At 39.7% G+C, this 23042-nt stretch overlaps 1 protein-coding gene and 1 pseudogene across 6 annotated transcripts in view; one reads left to right on the forward strand and one right to left on the reverse strand.

Moving 5' to 3' along the window:
* The window catches only part of LOC116537523, a 618525-nt gene that overhangs the window by 26735 nt on the left and 568748 nt on the right, over positions 1 to 23042 (forward strand). The gene's annotated exons all lie outside the window — the stretch shown is intronic.
* On the reverse strand, positions 3101 to 3618 carry LOC116537546 (annotated as a pseudogene). Its single transcript, XR_004263181.1, has one exon. The product of XR_004263181.1 is annotated as a ubiquitin-60S ribosomal protein L40 pseudogene (transcript).

Here is a 23042-nt window from a genome sequence, read left to right on the forward strand (position 1 = left end):
TATGCCACCTACAACCTAAAAGGCAAGGAAAATGCCATACCCACAAATTGGCTTTGTCAAAACATGATTCAGTATTCATGGAAATGATCTAATAGGGTCTGTTAGGTTATTATAAAAGTACCAGAGCATTCTCTAATATTTACTAGATTCAGATTTAGTGAGTCATTAGGTTGGAAACAAAAAAGATCAGCCATTTCAAAAGAGGATTCCCTTTGGACTTGAACTGTGCCATGGACTGCTGGTCAGAATGGTGCACGAGATGAGGACAGAATTGTCAGACATTACTTGACACTGTCCTTGGCAGTATGTGATGAGGTCTGGAAGTGTGTTGCTCAGTTATAGTCTGGCTCTTCCTGATAGAGTTTTCTGACGAGGGATTGTGTTGCTAGTCCTTGTCAGTGTACCGCCAACTGTGATGTCAGAGTGAGCAATGGTTCCTACGCACTGTAAAGAGGCAAATGAGCCACCACACGTTCTTTGCTTTCCGTTCCTCAGTAATCACGCCAACATGATCAAACACTGTGGCACTTCCAGCAAGTCAGCCAGTCGCGTTGTGGAGGCAATGAGAGATTTTTTTTCCACCTCTTAAGCGCTCTCAGTCAAGAAAGATAAAACTGAAGTAGCTTGGTGTGAGGGTTCTCAATCACAGGACGCAGTGATGCAGTGTGCTGTGTAGCAGCACAAACATAAAATTGCCCTGAAACCTTCATTTTATGTGAAATGTGAGGCTCTTCAGAAACAGTCTCTGATTCCTTGAATGAAGTAGATGCTATTTTCAATTAGCCGTGTTTTCTTCAGTTCTACCAGTCAACACCCCTTCCTCAGAATGAATTCAACCTTTATATTTGCCTTTCACATGAGCCAATAACAAGTTGATGAGTAAAACCTTTGCTACCTTGTTAAAAAGAGCCTGTCACCCAGGTAGAACTGATTTCATCTATGACTCAGTTGGAGAAAACTCAGGGTAACACATGATGCCTATTTCCAGGAAGCATCAAACATAAATAAAGAAAGGCAAACCTTTCCAACCTAGAGTAGAGCTACCCTTCTCTTTCTTTCTCTCTGTCTCTATGTTGAACAAGCTAGTAAATTCATTATCTATTGCAGAATAATAAATTAGCCCAACACTTAGCAGCTTAAGGAACAATAAGTATTTATTATCTCACACAGTTTCTGTGGGTCAGGAATTCAAGCAGCTTACCTTCCAGGTTCCGTATCATGGTGTCTCATGAAGTCGTGGCGCAGATGTCAGCTCAGACTCTGATGGCTTGACTGGGCCTGGCTGATTGGCTTCCAGTATGGCCCAGTCATGTGGCTGGCAAGTTAGTGCTGGTGGTGGGTAGAGGGCCCTGAATTCCTTGCCACCTGAATCTCTCCATAGGGCTTTTTGAGTATCCTTATAACATTGCAGCTGGTTTCTCCCAGACTAGTGATTCAAGTGAGGGGAAGGTGGAAGCCACAATGTGTTTTTATGACCTAGCCTTGGAAGTCACGCTCTGGCACATTTGCAGTACCGAATTGTACGCGTAGAGCAGCCCTATGCAGTATGGCAGGGGCAAGCACAGAGGTGTGAATGTGAAGAGGTGAGAATAACTGGGAGCCTTCTTGGAGGTGAGCTCCTATAGCCAGTTCCTTGGAAAGATTCCCCAAACTGTTCCTAATTTTCATTTGCATGGAGATAAAAACTTTAGTAAAGGTTCTTTCTAAACTTAGGAAGGCCACAACTAACTTAGGCTTTTCACATAAGCAAGAACGTGAAGCTTAGCATATATATTTTTGCTATTAATAACACCTGTCAGATATCCTGGCTGGAAATTTTAAAAGATGTTGGTTGTTCAGTTTTTTAGAGCCCTTTTGACGTGTTGTGACTACATGTATCTGCATTTTGTTTTGTCTCTTGCTTCGTATCCCAACGGGTCTTAAATCTTTTTTTTCCATGTAACTTTCCTCTATGGAAACTGTTTTAGATTTAACTGCTGTTGACAAACCTAAAGTGTATATTGTCTCACACACAACAGAGCTTTATTTCTCACTTTTTTTGTGTGTATGTGATGAAGTTTTGCTCTGTCACCCAGACTGGAGTGCAGTGGCACAATATGGCTCACTGCAACCTCTGCCTCCTGTGTTCAAGCAATTCTCCTGCCTCAACTTCCCAAGTAGCTGGGATTACAGGTGTGTGCCACCATGCCCAGCTAATTTTTGTATTCTTTTAGTAGAGTCAAGGTTTCACCATATTGGCCAGTCTGGTCTTGAACTCCTGACCTTGTGATCCACCCCCCCATTGGCCTCCCAAAGTGCTGGGATTACAGGCGTGAGCCATCATGTTGAGTCCATTTCTCACTTTTATCACAGTCAAAGATGTGTGTTCTTGGTCAGTGGGTGGCTTTCTTTATGCGGTGACCCACTGGCTCCTTTCATCTTTTGCTTCTGCCATCCTTGATGGCCACATCATCATCTGCATCCAGTCTGAGGAAGGGAAGGAGTAGAGATGGTGATGCCACTTAGATTCCGCTGGAGGGAACCAGTTATATGGCTATGGCTGTTCCAGGGTGGCTAGGAAATGTGATTACTCATGAGGCAACTGCCTCCCAGACACAAGTGTATTCTCTAGAAGCAGGGGTTGGGGTGCTTTTTACATCAGGGCGACCACCTCTACCTGAGATCTCAGGCTTCAGAACTTGCTGCCTGGAACATTTGGTAAGAACTGGAATTATGTACATTTGAGATTTTGTGACAAAAGTTAATATTGCTTAACTTTATAAGTTAAACTTAAAATAATGTGAACTCCAGTCTATAATAAAAATTTCAGCAAGAATCACTTAAATTACAAAGTTGGTAGCCAAGAACATTGTAAACTGTTTATGCTATTGAGACATGGAGGGAAGTGGGTACCACTTTGGACTGATAAATATAAAAGCTCACTGTCCTTTTGAGGATTATTCTGGAATAATGTGAGGCTTTCAAGATATCAGCCCTTTCATAGGGAAGTCATCAGCTTTGTTTAAACAGAATATCCTCGAACTTACATTTATGTCCCCGTTCCTAATAATACTTCAGTTTGCTTGTATCTCAACCACTTACTTTTTTTTTTTTTTTTTTTTGCTCCAGTCAACCAAAGGGACACTTTATTGAGGCTCCAGGGTCATGGGGCCTGGGCAGGAGGCTGCCCTTCCAGGAAGGAAGAGGCTTATTTGACCTTCTTCTTGGGGTGCAGGTTGTTGGTGTGGCCACACTTCTTCTTGCGGCAGTTGACAGCACGGGGTGCAGGCGAGCATAGCACTTGCGGCAGATCATCTTGTCGCAGTTGTATTTCTGGGCAAGCTGGCGGAGGGAAGGCTCAATAATGCCACCTCGCAGGCGCAGCACCAGGTGCAGGGTGGACTCTTTCTGGATGTTGTAGTCTGAGAGCGTGCGGCCATCCTCCAGCTGTTTACCGGCAAATATCAGATGCTGCTGGTCAGGTGGGATACCCTCCTTGTCTTGAATTTTGGCTTTAACATTCTCAATGGTGTCACTGGGCTCGACCTCAAAGGTGATGGTCTTGCCCGTGAGGGTCTTCACAAAGATCTGCATCTCTGCGTCTGCAACTCGGCCGCCTCGCTGAAGAAAAAGAGCTCAACCACTTACTTTCTCCCCAGTGTTAACATGGTCATCATCTAGTTGAGGTACTTCTGGGCTGTTGTTGTCATTGCTTTTCTCATTGTTGTTATTATTATCAGCAACACCACTTATCCAGCACTTACTGGGGCCAGGCATTGACCTAGTATTGTGCTTACCTTTTATCTATTTTAATCCTCACAAAACATTGTAAAGTAAGCACATCACCCTCATTTGACCATTATACTGAGTTTCAAAGGCTAAGATGCAGTAATGGTGGAGTTGAGATTTAAATATATTCTGCATGATACAAAGCCCTTGCTTTCTTCCACCTCATGGTGTACGTCAGACTAACTGCAATACAATAAGTTTATTTGACTTTTTTGTTCTTATGTCTCTGGGGTAAATTAAATCATGTTTCTTGATCCTTCATTCACACTGTGGGGTATCTTCCTACTCTTTTAAAAATAATTCCTTATCCCTGATAGGGTCTTCTCAATTCTGAACAGGCATTTTATTTCATGTGTTGCCTTTGCATGCTCATAAATGGCTTAAACAATGTTTCCGCTACACTTTCTTAGAGCGTGGGTCTCTTTTGTGAATAAATTTGCAAGCATCTCAAAGAAAATGGAGTGTGGGCCATTAACCATTTTGGCTTTTTAGAGGAGAATCCAGTCTTCTGTGACAGAATGGCAGGATTAATAATTCTTGTGAAGGCACTTTGGAAAGAATTCTATTACCAACTTTAGCAAGCCTTTTCATTCTGTCCCACACTACCAACTCATCGGTAAACTGGTAAATGGATTCAGCTGATACAGATTTTCCCATTTGCTGGGCTTGCAAACCCATGTTGTCTTCAACAGCTCTTTTCTTGGCCTAGTCTCATTGAATCAGTCTTCACAAGTGGTAAAAAGAACAAGCTTTTAAATCAGACAGCTCTGAGCTGGAATCCTGGCTTGGAACCTTTATAACTGTGTAAGGTGTTTGAGAAATTACTTAATCTTTCAATGCATCAGTCTTTACTTTTGTAAATGGAAATGATGATGCCTAAAGACCTAAACAAGGACACATAATCAAAAATGCCTAGTGTCAGGAGACCAGGAGTTCCCAAAAAACTCTACCGCTACATTGATTCATTTAAAAAACAACATTAGGAATGTAGCAAGTAACAAAAAAAAGCATGAAAAGTAGCTAGAGGAATCAGGACTGATTTTTCTCACCTAATCAGTCTGTAGATTGGTGGCTAGTGATGTTGGTTCAGGACCTCGATGACATCAGAGCTGTAATCTCTATGATTCTCTTGGCTTTGTCTTCAGGCTAGCAAGATAGCCTCTGAAACTCCAGACGTTATATTCATGTATAAGGTGAGAGGAAGAGGGAGATATCAGCTACGCTTTTCTTTATTATTAAGTAAACACAAACATTTTTTAGAAACGCCCCAGCAATTTTGCACTGATGTCTCATTGGCTGGGTTGTGGCACATAACCATCCCCAGCTGCAAGATGGACTTGAACAGTGACTATGTAGCTTTGACAGCTTCAACAGAAGAGTCAAGCAGAGACTATTCACAGTCTCAGTTGTTGATGGAGTGGATGGGATTGCACATATAGGAAGTATAAAAGAGGAAGGTGTGGCCGGGCACGGTGGCTCACGCCTGTAATCCCAGCACTTTGGGAGGCCGAGGCAGGTGGATCACGAGGTCAAGAAATGGAGACCATCCTGGTCAACATGGTGAAACCCCCGTCTCTACTAAAACTACAAAAAATTAGCTGGGCATGGTGGCACATGCCTGTAATCCCAGCTACTCAGGAGGCTGAGGCAGGAGAATTGTCTGGACCCAGGAGGTGGAGGTTGCAGTGAGTCAAGATCACGCCATTGCACTCCAGCCTGGGTAACAAGAGCGAAACTCCGTCTCAAAAAAAAAAAAAGAAAGAGGGAGGTATACAATGTTATGTTGTGAAAGCACAAGAATGACTGCATAGCAGTAGGACTGAGACTTAAATATCAGAGAGGAAAGGAATGATTCAGAAAGATCCTAAATAATGATAGGTAGATAAAAGAGTGGGGTTTCCAGGCAGTAGAAATAGGATGCAGTGACTCATAAGCATTGAGTGCATTTCATATTTGGGATTTGGTAGAAACTTGGTGGCTCTAGGATGGTGTGTGTGTATGTGGGTACGATGTAGTTGGTGTTGTGGAGAGTTTAAGACTGGAAAGATAAATTAAAGCTAGACTTCAAAGAGCCTTGTGCATAGCAGGAAGCAGTTTGGACTTTGGCAGGTGGGGAGGGTACTAGACGGCTTTAACATGAGCTTACGTTTGAACTGGAGTGAAGAAGTATCTAATGCAGGCTATGGAGTAGTGGGCTAATGCTGTGAGATAAAAAACAGAGGAGAGAGCAAATACCAGCGAGCTTTAGACAGTCGGCATGCCGAGACTTGTCCTGATTTGCTTGAAGAATAACAGAGAGAGAGGAGTTAAGAATAACCCCAAGATATGTAGCTCGGGTTCACGATGGCACTGTTGAGTAGAGGGAAAGAATACTGGAAAGGAGCAGGATTTGGGGGAGAGAATAATGATTCTGGCTTTAAACATATAGAGTTGAATGGGCCTGCAGGAGTTCTGAAGATTGGAGGTTGGATTCTAAAGGCCAGGAGAGAGGCTGACGGAAGGTACAGTCACAGAGGAGTAGCTGACATCAGCCTAGGGCCGCACGCAGAGTGCTAGGGCAGCATGCAACCTAGGCCAAAAAGGAAGAAGCAGAGGAAGAGAAGAAACGAAGAGGGAGTGGCATTCTGAAGGGAAGTGAGCATCCAGTACTTCAGAGAATCCATGCAGAACGGAAGAGGCGACACTGATTCTGAACACTAATTTAACTTCATTTGTTATGTCTGACATGTTTCCTTTTTTGGATGTTCCCTTGTCTAGACCCTAATTTCCTTGTTATTTGAACTGTTACATCTACTTTCTATTTAATTTTGTACAAAGTATTAAGCTATTTTCTCTAAAAGATATTTGTAAAACTAAAATAAATGCTGGATTTTTTTTCTACTTAAAAGCAACATAGGCTTATTATGAGAAAAATCAGAAAACACTGATAGGTAAAGATAAGAGGAACATCCTTAAATGCTACTACCCAGTAATTACCACTGCCAAGACCTTGATGTGTGTATATATATATATATATATATTTTTTTTTTTTGGGACGGAGTTTCGCTCTTGTTACCCAGGCTGGAGTGCAATGGCGCGATCTCGGCTCACTGCAACCTCTGCCTCCTGGGTTCAGGCAATTCTCCTGCCTCAGCCTCCTGAGTAGCTGGGATTACAGGCACACGCCACCATGCCCAGCTGATTTTTTTTTTGTATTTTTAGTAGAGACGGGGTTTCACTATGTTGACCAGGATGGTCTCGATCTCTTGACCTGGTGATCCACCCGCCTCGGCCTCCCAAAGTGCTGGGATTACAGGCTTGAGCCACCGCGCCCGGCCTATATTTTTTTAATAACATTTTTAAACACAAATACACACACAATTTAACATAAATCAGGACATTCTATACACCTTGTATTGCAACCTGCTTTCTTAAATGTCACAATATACTGTGTCATAAACATGTTAAATGCTCATCCAACAGCATTACTTTTCATGGATGAATAATATTCCACTCAATGTCCATATAATTTTAGACACTTCTTCCCTTAATATGTACTTTAAGGTTGCTTTCAATTTTTCCCTATTATAAACAGGGCTGCAGAGAACATTTGTATAGATAAATGTGAGTATACTTTAATGGATAAATGTTACTGCTAGGAAGTATCTTTAAGATAAGTGCTTGGAAAGGGATCACTGGCTCTTCTAATAACCTTTTGAGTGTTGCTCTCAATTTCCTCCCACACACCCATGTCAGGAACAATGTCTAAAAAGCTCCGTTGTGGACTTCTCCTATTCTTCTTACAATTATTATGAAAGTAACTCTTTGCTCTTCTCTACATGTGACTTGTTCTCATGGTACAGAGGGTTTCCCGAGGAGCCACCAAAGTGTTTGAAGGGATATGAAGGGAGAACCAGACGCAAAGGTCAAACAGAACAGCATCTCATCCTGAAGAACGATTTGACAATACATTTCCAATAGAGGAAGAACTTGTCACTGGAGCAGGGTCAGCTGTTATCCTCTGCAGTCAAAAAGAGAAGAAACAGGTTAAATCTCTAGGGTGGGTGATTTAAGTTACCTACATGAAATCATTTCTTGGTATTGTAGGATATTAAGCTTTGAGATGTGCTCCTGGGTGTGACTTTGCAGTCTTACTGGGAAAACTTTAAGCATTTTTAGAATCTCTTTTTGGCAGGGGTGGTTAAGTGGACTTTTCTCAGAATGGGATGCCCCTCTCGGTGACCTCTACAGGCTGCTGCTAAACCCATGAAGTCAGTCTTCAACCTGGGAGACATGCCGTTTCTCCAGGTTTATTGCACTTGGGTCAGGTGATTATCATTTAAGCCTGTTTTCTGTGTGTGCTTGTGTGAACCACTCTATAGAGCTGATTGAAATCTGTAGTCATTTTTCCACTTCAATTCTTTTGTCCATGAATAGCGCTTCTGTGAGAAGAGAGATCGGTGTTGTTTATTGTTGCTACTTTTGTTTTCTTGTAGCTGGAAGCTTTTTCTATCAATACAAATTCTGATTCTTTATAAAAGACCAGAGTTCGTCACATGTAATCTGTATATCCAGGGTTACTCTAAGTGACACCATTTCAACCTTCTGTAGAAATCGCTTTGATTCTAATCTGTTTCTTCATTTCTTATATTTTGGGCTTTCTTTAGAAATATTTTCCTTTTTCTTTGGGGCTAAATGCCTGAAGGAGAAAGTGTAGGCGTACAGCCGAAAATTTTTTCCCTGTAAATAAAAGATCACAGAAGGTGCCTGAGGAGATTTAGACCTTGGGAAAACTAAAATGAGCATTTTAATTCACTCTTCTGGGACTATTTTACTTTTCTTTTTTTCTTTTTTTTTTTTTTTGAGACAGAGTTTCGCTCTTGTTACCCAGGCTGGAGTGCAATGGCGCGATCTCAGCTCACCACAACCTCTGCCTCCTGGGTTCAGGCAATTCTCCTGCCTCAGCCTCCTGAGTAGCTGGGATTACAGGCATGCACCACCATGCCCAGCTAATTTTTGTATTTTTAGTAGAGACGGGGTTTCACCATGTTGACCAGGATGGTCTCGATCTCTTGATGTCGTGATCCACCCGACTCGGCCTCCCAAAGTGCTGGGATTACAGGCTTGAGCCACCACGCCTGGCTTTATTTTACTTTTCTTTTCTTTTCTTTTTTTTTTTTTTTTTTTTGTGGGAGGGGAGCTTTGTGACCCTCTCCTTTGTCAGTGAGTACTAATTTGATTTTTTAGTGTTATATTGATGACAAAATGTGATTAATAAAGGAGGAAGATAGGAGTTTTGAGTCAGGGGATTATGACCATGTCATGTTGAATTTTTAACACTGAAACCTTTAGTTAGTTGTAGGAAAAATATTTAGAAAGTAAGTTCTCCTGCACTTTTGGATTTCATGTGAAAAATATGAACGTATGGAACTGCTGTCTCCCTGAAAAGTTTCCTGATTTTTGTGCTCTTGACTGCATCTTTTTCCAGTACTGATAAGTCAGCTTGTGATGCCCTCCCCTTGAAAATAATGATACTGGGTGTACCAGAGAGGTACCATTATGGGAAATAGCTGATCAGTTAGAATCAGTGCAAATATGCACAGAACAGTGAGGAAAGAAGGCGGCTTATTAACCTGGGACTCTGGAGACTTACAGTCTGTTCTTGGCTGCCTGGAACTAGCTGTTAGGCATCTTTTCATCTTTCTGTACATGACCCAAGTAGGAGAGACACTGGTCTGAGAGCCGGGGACCCTAACTTCTCACTTGTAACCTGCTACTAATTTACTGCATGTATGTGTCTAAGCAAGACCCTCTCCTGTCATTTTTTCCTATGTATAACTAACAGGATTACTTCCAAATATAGGCAAATTTGAGTAAGCATTTGTTATCAAGGATTACAAAATTTATTTAAGTGCTACAAAATGATCTCAGTATATTCGTGCCACTTTCTAAATCACAAAACAAATCCAAACTTGTAAACTGAGGAAGTAGGTATTGATGATTACTAAGATACTCGATTTTTTATTATTGAATTTCTAAGTGATGAACAAATTCATGAGAAACGAATGATTACTTGTTTGACAATGTGGCAGGTAAACATGGGCATGTGGGACAAGTTGGTAGGTAAAAGGCAGAGGATTCGAGGTATGGTTCCTGTCCGCCGTGAGCTGGCAGGTGCAGGGCAAGCTGCAAAGGTGGGTGAAATCGAGAGTCGTTCAGAGGCCAAGGCAGCAGATCACTTGAGGCCAGGTGTTCAAGACCGGCCTGGTTCACATGGTGAAAACCCATCTCTACTAAGTTTACAAAACTTAGTCAGATGCGGTGGCACATATCTGTATCCCAGCTACGCATGAAGCTGAGGCAGGAGAATCGCTTGAACCCTGGAGGTGGAGATTGCCGTGAGCCAAGATCTTGCCACTGTACTCCAGCCTCAGAGACAGAGCAAGACTGTCGCATACACACACAAAAAGTGTTTTAGAGAGGGCTTATGTGTATTTGGTATTCGTTGTTCTTTCCTATGCAAGGCTTTTTCTGTTTGTTTTTATTTTCATTTTCCTCCTTTACTCCTCCATGCCCCTTTCCTCATTTCAATTCTCCTCTTCTACTTAGGTGCCTACTCTAGTGGAGCCATCATTGAAAAAAGATAGACCCTTATAAAATATGTCGTCTTGTTTTGTGTATTATGCTATGGTTCTCTGTTAGTTTCTTAATTTACCCAAAACTATATGTTCGATATTGACTTATATTTTGTGTATAGCTGGTTTGCTTTACTAACAATTATATTATATTACAAGTATGCATCAATCATATTTTACTGATTCATTTCCCCAGTGGTAGGCACTCTCACTCCCAGCTATGACAAGCAATACTCTATTGTGTCAAAATGTTTCTGGGGTATATGTTTGAGGTTGGATTGTCTGATTATAGAATGTACAGTAAATAATTCCGTATCACTTTCAGGTATGCTTATATTTATTTTTTATTGTAAATGCAAGCACATTTGTGAGAAATATGTAAAAATTATTCTTAACCATCACTTAAAATTGTCCATTCTCATGGGATTTAGTTGCATTTCTGTTATTAATACTACATTTGAGCATCTCTTTTTGTGTTGGTAAGCCATTTGGTTTTCCCCTACTGTGATGTGTGTGTGTATGTGTATGTGTGTGAAAGAGAGAGAGAGTGTAATTTTGGATAACATAGTGATGTAAGTTTGGAAGCTGACCTAATTCTTAATAGTTACCTTATTTATCTAAAAGAATCAACTGCTAATCCCATCAGTAAATTACTCTTATTAAAGACAAAGGATTAGGGCTGGGCATGGTGGCTCATGCCTGTAATCCCAGCACTTTAGGAGGCCGAGGTGGACAGATCACCTGAGGTCAGGAGTTCGAGACCAGCTTGGCCAACATGACAAAAACTAAAAAAATACAACAAAAATTAGTCAGGCATAATGGTATGGGCTTATAATCCTAATTACTCAGAAGGCTGAGGCAGGAGAATCACTTGAACCCAGGAGGCACAGGTTGCAGTGAGCTGAGATTGCGCCATTGTACTTAAGTCTGTCCTGGGCAACAAGAGCAAAACTCCATCTTAAAAAAAAAAAAAAAAGAAGAAAGAAAAAAAGACAAAGGATTAATCAGATTCCCTCCTCTCCCTACTTCCACTACCAGGTAGAAAGTTAAAAGCTTTCTTACCACCAGTTTCTAATAGTTGAGAAAATGTCTGTGCATATTATTGCAGGCAAGAAGGTTGACCCTATTAACAGAGACACTATTCTGGTAGTCAGACACTATCCAGGAGAAGGCAGTCAGAGACTCTAGCTTCTTATGTAAACTGCTATTTACATGTTGAATAAATTTGTTTAAGTAAGATTTTTCTCTCCTCATGTGTCATATTTAAAATAAATAATAGGAATAAATACTTCCAAGTCACAGGCACATTCAAATGTGCATCTAATATCAAAGAATATAACATTTTCACTTTTCCAGGGCTGGCATGTAAGGAGCTTGGAAGATGACGTCTCCCTTATCCACACGTGCGACAAATAATGCTGAATAAGCTGAAAAATTAGCAACTCTTAGATTCCTCAGAGAACTGCAGGGCTACAGGGCAAACTGCTTCCCCCAAAATTGGAGAAACAGGGGCATACAGAGAAGTACAATTTTACCAGAGTAGAAACTCAAAAGGGAAAAACCTCTGGGAAACCAGTGCTAGAGTAAGGAAGCATAAACTATAATTAATGAATTGCTCCAGGCTCGTCATGGACAAGTTAGAGAGTTCAGAGCTCCAGGAAACCTAGTTTTAGGGGGTTGCTCCCACACTTTTGTGAGTTTTATCTCATAGTGAATACTGGAGAAAAATCCAATTGTGCTTTTGACAAGGGGAGTGGAAAAGTAACCATTTTGAAATACGCCCAGGTGTTCTGTTCTTAAGATCTGCCCTTGAAAGAAACCGTTTCACCAGAGCCTAACAGGCTGGTCTTTTATCAAAACCTGAGTGACCACGGGGAAGGGAAGCCCCCTCTAGTTTTGCCTGATTTATGTTGGACGTTAAAAGGGGGCACAGAAAAACATTTGTGAAGTTTCCAACTCAGGGGCACTGGTTCACTAAAACTGACACCTACTCACAGGATTGCAGAATGTGTCCCCACCCCTCACAGCTCAGCACCACATCACTAAAGGTCTATTTACTGCAGCTCCTTTTACCCAGTAAATGTCTCATTTTCAACAAAAATTACAAGGCATACTAAAAGACAACACAGTTTGAAGAGACAGAGCAAGCATCAGAATCAGAATCAGACTCAGATATGGCAGGAATATTGCAGTTATCGGAAAGGGAATTACTAATATGCTAAGGGCTTTCATGAAAAAAGTAAATAACAAGCAAGTCCAGCTGGGTAATGTAAGCAGAAAGATGAAGATTCTAAGAATCAAAAAAGAAATGCTACAAATAAAAACTGTTGTAACAGAATTCAAGAATGCCTTTGATGGCTCATTTGTAAAACTCTTGTCTCTCGATGTTATGAGTGTACAGTATTCAAATGTCACTTTAAATTTTAAAACGAGCTTCAACTTCACCATTTCTGTGAAAAACATTGTTTTTTATGTGATACATTCTGGTACTGGTTGTTTTATTCTTGACTTTGAAATGCTCACAGAAGGGAAAAGGGAGTTTTTGAAGAAATAGTATGGGAACCAGAACATTATGCAGTACCTTTGAAGGCGCAATGTGCAACTAGACATTGATTCCAGGTGAAATCAGCAAATTTTCATTTAGAAATTATTTGGTAAAAATTATTTTTGTCTTAAGTTGAATTCAAATTATTACATAAAAGATCCTGACATCAGCTTTAAAATTGGTTACTTAAAATTAGAAAGTGTGAAGATAAAAATTAGGAAGTCAAATGTTCTAAAATATGAAAATATTTTATTTGTGATTTACAGCACTTTTTTGGTCATTACAGTTTATCGATACTTTTTTTCCCCAGAGAAATCTTGCATTTCATGATTTGTGATGCTATATAGGTTGTTGCTTGTTTTTATCTGACAACAGCTGTCAGCTATCTTTGGCTCATGCCAAAGCTGCGAATTAGGCCGGGCACGGTGGCTCACACCTGTAACCTCAGCACTTTGGGATTCCAGAACAGGCCGATCACTTGAGATCAGGAGTTCGAGACCAGCAGCTTGCCAACACGGCGAAACCCCATCTCTACTAAAAAAACAAAAATTAACCAGGTGTGGCGGCACTTGGCTGTAGTCATAACTATTCCAGAAGCTGAGATATGAGAATGGCTTCAACCTCAGTGCAATCCAAGGGAATTTGCAGTGAGCCAAGGTCGCGCCACTGTATGCCAGCCTGGGCAACAGAGTGAGGGAGACCCTCTCTCTCAAAAAAGAAAAAAGACTGCAAATTAAAAATAAAAAGAAATAGGAACAGTCAAAAAATATTTTAGAAGCATTTTATAGTATGTAAGGATAGTGGCAAGGCAGATTCTTAAGATGAACACTGCTTTTGTTTTATTATTTTTTCATGGGATCATCAAAAACTTACTTTTCTGCAGCTTCCTTTTGTCAGTCACATATTACCAGCATCTTTCGAAGTCATTGCAAGCAGATTTGCCTTATTCTTTACCTATTTTATAAATATAAAATAATTTGTTAAAACATTGCTCTATTTGTGCCATTGCCTATGTATTTGTTTTTAAGTAGAGTGCTTCAGTAGTCGCAATTACATAATATATCTTTAAGTACTGTAGGGCAAATTATTAAGATTATAGAGATTACCAAGTCATGGATTGTGGTCATTTAACATGTCGATAGTGAATGTCAAATTCCTTCCAAAAAGGATGCTCTAGCCTCCTGTCCTCTGAGAGGAAAATGCCTATTTGTCACACATTTGCCACCACTCAACATGATCAATCTTTGTATTTTTTGTCAATCTAGTAGCCTTCAGTTGGTATCTGGAAGACTCTGGCTCAAGACAGAAGACTGATCACATGTATCTGACTCTTCTTTCTAGTAACATTACAGTCATGTTTTTTTTTTTTTTTTTTTTTTGAAGAGTGGAACTGTAATAGCACTGAGCAAGAACATTCTTTAAACTATCAATGGCCAGACATTTTGAAGAATATGCAGAAGACAGAAAGCATCAGTTCACTCAATGGACTGATGGAAAAAGCTCAGTAGAAACCAAAATTTAGAGCAACTTCAAGTCTGGGGGTCAATAGAGAGCTGGAATGAGCCACAAAGCAATCATCAAAGTTATTCATTTTATAGAGCTGTGTTTCTATTAACATGAACGTTTGGTGGCCCCTCTGAGCCCTTATTACTTAGAACAGCTTGGAGGAATGGGCTTTTGCTCTCGAGCTAAGGTTGAAGAGCTTCTTCCTAAAGAAACCAATTTGTCTGAGGGCAGCTCTCAACGAGACTGTAGGAGTCTATAGTGAAGCAGGGTGGTGTATGTAGGAAGTCCTGATCTCCACAACAGATACGATCAGGTAAACTGAAGAAAAGGTAAGTGGCTGGAAAGGAAAGACAGCAAAGGATTCCATTCCTATGGTAATTGTGTCTGTCCTCAGTCCCTTTGCATGCCTCATGTCCCAGCAAACTCCAGGATGGGCACCTGTTAACATCTCAAGTATACCATTGTCCCACCTAGAGCCTGCTGTCAGCCCTTCATTCAAGGGAGAGATGCTTGTGGAAGTAACATATATGGCTTTAAAGTAAGTCCACATTACCTCTCCTAAATATATTTTTACAAATTAATGAACAAACAAAGGTTAGCAGACATTTGATGAAAACACTGAGAAAAATCTTGAAAGAATGAAAATAAACAGAACAACTAATCTAAATTAAGTTGAAATAGTTTCAATAATGGAAAAACTTTAATGTTCTCAGAGTAAATTGCTTTCATCCAGAAAATAGCAAGAATTTAGGAAAATAGGAAAAAGGACATTTAAAAAATTAATGGATGGCCCAAATAATCAAATAGGACTGAAGACCATATCACTGGTCTTAAAGATAGCATCAAGGAAACCTTTGATAATTTACAGTAAAATGAATCACAACATAAGGAAATACACTTAGATGGGAGCAGAGGCCCAGACATCTAATGTGACCCTAATGGGAACTCCAGAAAATGAGAAGAAGAAAGAATAGAAGAAAGGACATAGCCCAAAAATAATAGAAGAGTTTTTTGTTCATTTTTTTTTAGAAGAAATACAGCTCTTCAGATTGAAAGATTCCAGCAAGTACCAAGCAGAATGAAGAAAAAGAAAACCTACTGCTAGCTTAGTGTTCAGCTTTTAGTAATTAACCATTCCTCTACCATATGTTACAACTGGCTGATTAATGCTTCTTAGGGATCATGATGGAAGTTGGGAGAGATTGGTTCTTAACCTTTCTGAGCTATCTAGCACTTAAGGACTCAGTGATCATGAAACAGAAAGGGCCATTTTTTGTCCCATAAGAAGAGCATCAGCCTGAGAAAGAACCCAACACATAGAAGACCATGCCCGAGAGATGGAAAGAAAGAGATGGAGATATAATAACATTGTTTGCAATCATCAGTCTGGCCATATCTGATTTTAGTACTACTGCATGGGATTCATATTAGGGACCAAAGAGTTTGAGATTCGTTTCAGTCACGAGAGTTGCGAGAATACACTTAATGTGTTCTTGAGGAATTCTAGTACTCTGAGGATAAAGAGAATGAGGGTCTATGAGGGGACGTAGCTTTAAAGGCAAGAATTTCTGCGGCGCCATGCCCCCTCCCGTCTCTCTCCATCCGGGAGATTTAATGGTTCATATTTGAATTTCCCGGGGTGCAGGAAGAAACTAAAAGTCAATCACTCTGGCGGAATTTCTAAGGAACTCCTTTCATTGGCCCAGGGTCTTGGAGAAGGTGTGGGTTCCTTCCAGGATAAAAGTCCATGCCCACACACCTGGCCGGATTTCCCCTCTGGAATCCCCTTCTGGCACTCTTCATGGAAGCCTTTCTCCTCTTCTCCTTTCCTCTCTTTTCTCTACCTAAATCAAATCACCTTTCTGCAACACTTTTTTAGATCCAGTATTTACTTGACAAGCATACAGTGCACCTGCAGCGGCCCCACCACTTATTCCTTAAAAGGTTAAAAGCCAAAAACCCACAACGATCACCAGCATCCAAGAAAAACCCGGTTACAAGAAGATCCTAAAAGCTCCCAAAGAGAAGAAACAAATTACTTACCAAGAAATAAGACTTGGAATGACATTCTACCTTTTGTCAGCAACACTGGATGGATAGTCGACAAAAAAGCAGCGTTTTCAAAATTGCTGGGAGGACAGGGAAAGGTTTGAAGTTGACTTTCTATACTTAGTCACATTACCAATCAGGCATGAGGTCAAATGAAGATATTTTGGGGCGTGCGATAATTCAGGAAGTTTATGAAAAGACTATAACAAGAGGTACTTCGGCAATATGATAAAAGAGTTGAGACTTAGGAGAACTGAAAGAAGCTAGAAAGAAGGTAAGAGGTTAGTTGGTGTGGGGGCCTGAAAATGTTTCCTCTGATTAGAAGTGATTTAGGACAACAGATTCTTTGTGCATTACTCTTCTTGGTTCTAAAGTGAATAATAGCTACCCATTTATAAAAATCATAAACACTCTTAATTGGTTTTCCATTTTTAGAATTAACCTATATGGACAAAGCACAGAAGACTGACTTAACAGTCTAAAGGCAAAACGTATATACTTTAAAATGCAGTGACTGCAAATGAGGGCAAAGTGATTTGCTTTAAGTAATTATGAAATAAATGCAACTTCTCTGAGCAAACTCTTGTGGAACTGGTATCTGTCTGGATAGAGAAATGACCATGAGTCCGTATTAGAGAACAGGGCAAGGGGAGAATGGAGACACAGCAGTTGGGAGCGTTGTATCTGATCTAAGGCAGGCTGCTCAGAAAAGGGTCTTAGATGTGATAAGCTTAAGAGGGTCAGACCAGCGGTTGTGCCCCTGGCTGGGACCAGTGTTTGCTCTCTAGGAAAGCATTCAGACCATTAGATTATCACCCCGTTCCCTATGACCCTGTGTTACCTAAAATTGAATATGTAATTTTTTTTGTTGATGTCATTTTGGTTAAAAGGCGTAAAACATACTCTCTTTTCTAAGGAGGATTACATGTGATAAAATGATGCCTTTTTTATTGGACTGGTGATTGTGTCTTAAATATTTAAAAAGAGAACGAGCAAGCTGAAATGTTCCATTTCCACTTTCCCCAGTTGAAATTGGTGAGAAGGGCTTAGCCTCTTTTTTAGAGAAATAAGAATCTCATGCTCAAAGTGCATAAACACAGAAAAGAGAAACAAAACGTGCTAATTGGTGATTAAAGGAGAGAAGTTCAATATTTTTTGACGGTATGGCAAAAGCTTACATTCTCAAGAATAAACATTTCTAATGAGATCCGAAGACCACAGGGCAAAAGAAAATGGGATAGTGAAGACTTTTTAATAATCTAAAATAGCTAGGGAGAAATAAAGACAGTTTAAGGCTTTAGAGAAAGTTATTTGCTGTTGTGTTGGAAAAAAGTAACCCAATGTTTAGATTCAGTTTTTTATTTTTCAACCAGTTGAGTTGGTGTGATTTTTTTGAAATAATTCTTTCTCCTTCTCTACAGTTAACATGTAGCTATAGTTTGGTTTCTCTGACTTGTGATATCTTAAGGTAAAGGAGATATGAAAGCTTGAGGATATGGAATGGACTTTATCATAGGCTAGGATTAGGTTTAAAAAAAAAAAAAAAAAAAAAGAAGAAGAAATGAAGTCATCTTTAAGGGAGCAGCTGGGGATGAACCCAGAGCTGTGCTTACTGGAAGTAGACACTCAGTGAAGTCCACACATGTGATGGAAGCATTATCAATTAAAGTAGTATAGAAGAAAAACACAATGTTTGGAAATAGATACATCTTTTTTAAAAAAGAGAATGATCCAAGAAACATACTTCTAGAAATGAGTTCGTTCAAAAGAAAAAAAAAAGTTATGTAAAAGGACATGGGAAGAAAAATGTGACAACAGAAAAGCCTTGTGTGGCTCTTCTCTGTATGTGTTAGCAGTGTTAGAATAATGATGGTGAATGTACCGGTAAGAGAACATTCCAGAGATTTATAAGTAATAAAATAGTTCGTGTACACCTTTGTTGCATATGACAACTTGAACAGGCATATCAATAGACATAATTTACATGAAAAGACATGGAATCTATTGAGAGAAGCAGGCCATACCCCAAATAACAGCTAACATTTGCAGAGTTTTAAATCTGTGCCAGGCACTATGCTAAATGCTTTTGATGTATGGTCTCATTTAATTATCACTGCAGTTTTTTGAGGTGGGGCCTTGTACAGATGAAGCTTCAAGAGACTGAACAACTTTCTAAGATCCTACCAGTAAGTAGCAGACTTGGGTTTTGAATTCAGATACTCTGAGTTAATAGCCATGCTCAGAACCACTCTGTGACTGTAAGGGTGTTATTTCTCCTGCTATTAAAGTAATGTAAGTAGTATCTTCATACAAGAAACAGAAATTTCACTGATACAAGGAGTAACTTTTACCTCAAGGACCTACATTTCTTTTCACCTCAGCATCAAATAAACAATTAATAAATAAAAATCAAAATGACAGCTGCGATTTCTGAGTACTTCATACATGCTGGGTAATGTATTTGACATGTATCATCTCATTTAATTATACCATGAATTCTGGGAGGCAGTAAGTCAGATGATTAAGGAGGCAAGTGAGAGTCATACATCCTGGGTTCAAATACCATCCCTTGGCATTACTAGCTGCCTGCCTTTGGCAAGTCTTATTTCACTGAACTTCAAACTCCCCATCTGTAAGTGGCAATAGTAATACCACCTTCATCATAAACTAGTGACGCTTAAATTGCTAATTAGAATGCGTGACACATAGTAATTGCTCAAATGTTAGTTTTTTGTTTTTTTTTTTTTTAATTCTAATTTAGGTGAGAAAATGGCGACTCAGAAGTTAAATAACCTGCCTAAGGTCAACAGTTCTCATGTAGCAAAGCTGGGATTCTGATCTCTCTCTATGCCACAAACCTCAGTCTTTGCTCTTAAGCCCTCTGTTGTTCTATCCTCCTAGGATTTGACCTCACAGCTGTTTTCTAAGTATCATTCAGAGGGCTTTTCCTCCTAATTTAAACACTAGCATGGATAATCTATGAACAGGTTGCCTGTTGAGCATGGATATGTCAAGGTTAAGGCAATGAATAAATTAGGAAATTGACACAGTTGCAGGTGACCCATTTTTTAAAGATTGAATTTAAACGCACTTTCTCTTCAAAAGAAACTCGATTAAGTAGAACTACCCTGTTTTACTAAAACATGGAAGATCTATTTGAAGAAACATTTAGAGTATTTTATTTCCAATGGTGGCTTGTTCATAAATGCATAACATTAAAAAAGGAAGCAGAGCTTTTAGTTTCAGTGACTTTGAAGTTTTTAAAAATAGGAGCACAATAGGCTCTATAATCCATGTCCAAAGTGCAGGATAGCATGAAGAAGTACAAATAAAGCATGTTCCACATGGTTATATTCAGGGGAATCAAGTTGTAAGGTAGTATTAAAAGGTGGTGTAATGATCTCTATAAGTTAACTATATGACCTCAGGCTTTTATTTTCTGTAGTTTTTTTTTCTTTTAAAAATGTTTTAGGAAGCCATGATATATCAGAGACCACGAATTGTGTAATGGTATGCATTTAACTAAAAGGAGAAAGGTCAAACTTGGCCAGTGGCAATGTCCAGAATATCCTGCCCCAAACCTGCTGGGGATCTCATCAAAGAAATACATTAATTTTGTGAATTTGTCACATTCTGGACCCGATCTCACTAAGCTCAGCACATTCATTTGTCAGTGCACTGCTAGTGGTTTCTTCTCTCAGTTGTGGACTCAGAAACTTTTTACCCTAATGTATAAAACAGCAAAGCAATTGAGGAAGGTACAGTGAATCCCAAGACCCATGTCACCAGCTAACCCATAATCTCCCTGTAGGCACAGACAACAAATTATAGTCAGCTGGTTGCTTAGCAAGGCTATAACCAGCTGAGATGTGTAAGTTACATGATTTAAATATTTAAGGGCACGAGGATGAGATGGTTGATTACATCAATTCCACAAAAGAGCAAGACCTGCCACTAGGACCAGATTCTCTAAAGTAGGCTTGGATGGGCACTGCCAACTACGACTCCTCTGTGTGACACCGGGCAGGTTCCTTGTCTCGCTGTGTCTCAAGTTCCCTACCTGTAAAAAATGTGTAAGTAAATGATTTGACAAAATGCTTGGCCATGATGCACCATCATCATCTTCACTATCCAGGCTTCAACTGACAACGGTCTCCTTTCTTCACACAGAAGCCATTATATCTCTCTAAAGTGACTTTGCACATCTCTGATTTTTAAAGTTTAGTTCATAGAGGTAAGCATTTTTTTCTGAATTCCAAGTTCTCGTCGGTTCCAAATACAGAAAGCAATGATAATGGGGCTTTCTTTTTTTTAATGGGGTATCCATGTAGCCAAGTTAAAAGTGGTTAGGCTCTTTCAGTGTTGATAAAACACGTGCTATTCTGCCAAAAGTCTGTGGAAAGGAGACCTGTCTATGTAAACTATCTATTTTTAACTTTTGGAAGACTAAAGTATCCTCTGGTATTATAGCCTTTCTTTCTTCTCCTTAAATATTTGTATCAGGATAAAAAGCATTGCTTTTCCTCAGGTTTTTCATAAATATGTTTCACTTTCCAATGGAACAGAGCATGAGCATGATCTTGCAGTTTTCCTCCTGATTTTAGAGGCTGTGCTTGCAGGGAACAAAGGGTAGAGAACAAGTGGGCCTTTATGCTGCAAAGACAGTTGATAATTGATACCTGCTTCCAAACAATTACTGCATGTGCAGTATTTAACTCAGCTATTTTCTGGCTTTGGCTTTTTATGATAAAACACATTTTGCATAACTCTGTGAATCTAACACTTTTCTCTCTTGGCCTCAGATTAGAAAATACTGTCCCCTGTTTGGGGTCAGATATTTGCTGGGGTAGTGATTGTTTTTGTCTCTCTCTGCTGCTATAACCCACTAGCACAGACTGGGTGATTTACAAACAATAGAAGTTTATTTGGCTACAGTTCCAGGGGCTGGGAAGCTCAAGAGCATGGTGCCAATATCTGGTGAGTGCCTTTAGACTGCCTCCTCCCATGGAGGAAGGACAGAAGGGCAAGAGAGTACTCATGACAGCCATTAGCAAGAAGAAGCCACACTTGCTTTTATAATAAGCCCACTCAGATGATAACTCACCCACTCCCATGATAATGACATTAATCCATTCATGAGGGCTGTGCCCTATTAGGCCCTATTCCTCCAACACTGTTTCATTGGGAATTAAGTTTCCAATATGGGAACTTGGGGGGACACATTCAAACCATAGCATGCCTGATCTAATTTCTTTTAGAAAAAAGAAAGCTATTGCCTATGGAAATGTGGAGTTGGACTCCTAATTTAGTATTTTATTTTGAACATTTGGCAGCCATTTGCTTGTTTTCATTCAAATCAAGGAGTTAGAGTTCCAAAGTAAATCATTTTCATGTTACGAGTCTTGACTTCGCAATGTTTCCCCTTGATGTTTCTGTGAAACGTGTTATCCTGGATTAGTACAAAATCAGGCCCCAATGCTTCAGTATTACATATCACACAGCTGTATTAACTTTTTATGAGCTGAAACTGAGCTGAAAAACATTACATGTGGATTTTGGTGGGAATTGTTTCTGACTGGTGAGTTACGATGACTGGGTTTTTGTCTACCGTACTAGAGTTGGGCTGATCGGATTAGAGCATTTTAGGCATATAAACCTGAATTATAAAGACGAGAAATATGTTCTCATTGCAAGCACTTCCTTATAAGTAATGATGTCACTGTATGAGCTTTCTAAGCTATGGAAATATACTCCAGATGATTGGGAGAGGCTTATATTTCTCGATTCCCTGGGATCCTAATATGCATATCTCTAAAAGGAACTGAAATATAATGGCCTTGCAAGGGTTGTCTGTAGTTGATGGGACACCCAGTGCCATCAAATCATGGGCTGCGCTAAATGTGATTAGGAGCTGTCACAATACATTTAGCCCTCATCGGTTAGAGAGAGAATCCGGGCCAAAGGTCATTCTCTACAGCAAAGTGGGCATTTAGTACTTTTATTTGCACTAATGGTAAATGATAGTTAATGAAAATCATTTATGAATCTTGTCCAAACCAGTGTTTCTCTACTGAAAACAGTGGCTGGCTGCCTCTCGAAAGGACTGTAATTGCAATACGGTCGACGCCATGTGATAGTAACTGGGCTTACAGCTTAATGAAGTCTGTGTCTAGTAACTCATTTCCACATAGTGGGAAAACAAGCTGACATAACATCCCTCCCTGATGGGAACTTATATTCCTGCTTCATCTGGTTGACCTTTGTTACTTTGCACTTTGAAGTGAAATATTACCACTTTTAAAATATGGTGCCCAGTCTGAGGCCTCATACTTTTGAATCATGGTTGACACATATTCTAATAATGATTAATAGCCTTTTCAAGTATACTAGTTGTTTTAATGGTCATTTAATCTTTATGTAGCAGCTTAATTGAAAGTTTTTATCCTCATTATACACCTGGCATTCACTTCAAGGGAAGGAGATTATAATCACAGTAAGTTGATGGGAAATAATTTATTTGGCATTCCTTCTCTTTGCTCAGATTTTCATTTTACTCATAC

Source organism: Sapajus apella, unplaced genomic scaffold (assembly GCF_009761245.1).
Source record: "Sapajus apella isolate SASKATOON/1434 unplaced genomic scaffold, GSC_monkey_1.0 scaffold4, whole genome shotgun sequence".
Taxonomy (NCBI): Eukaryota; Metazoa; Chordata; class Mammalia; order Primates; family Cebidae; genus Sapajus; species Sapajus apella.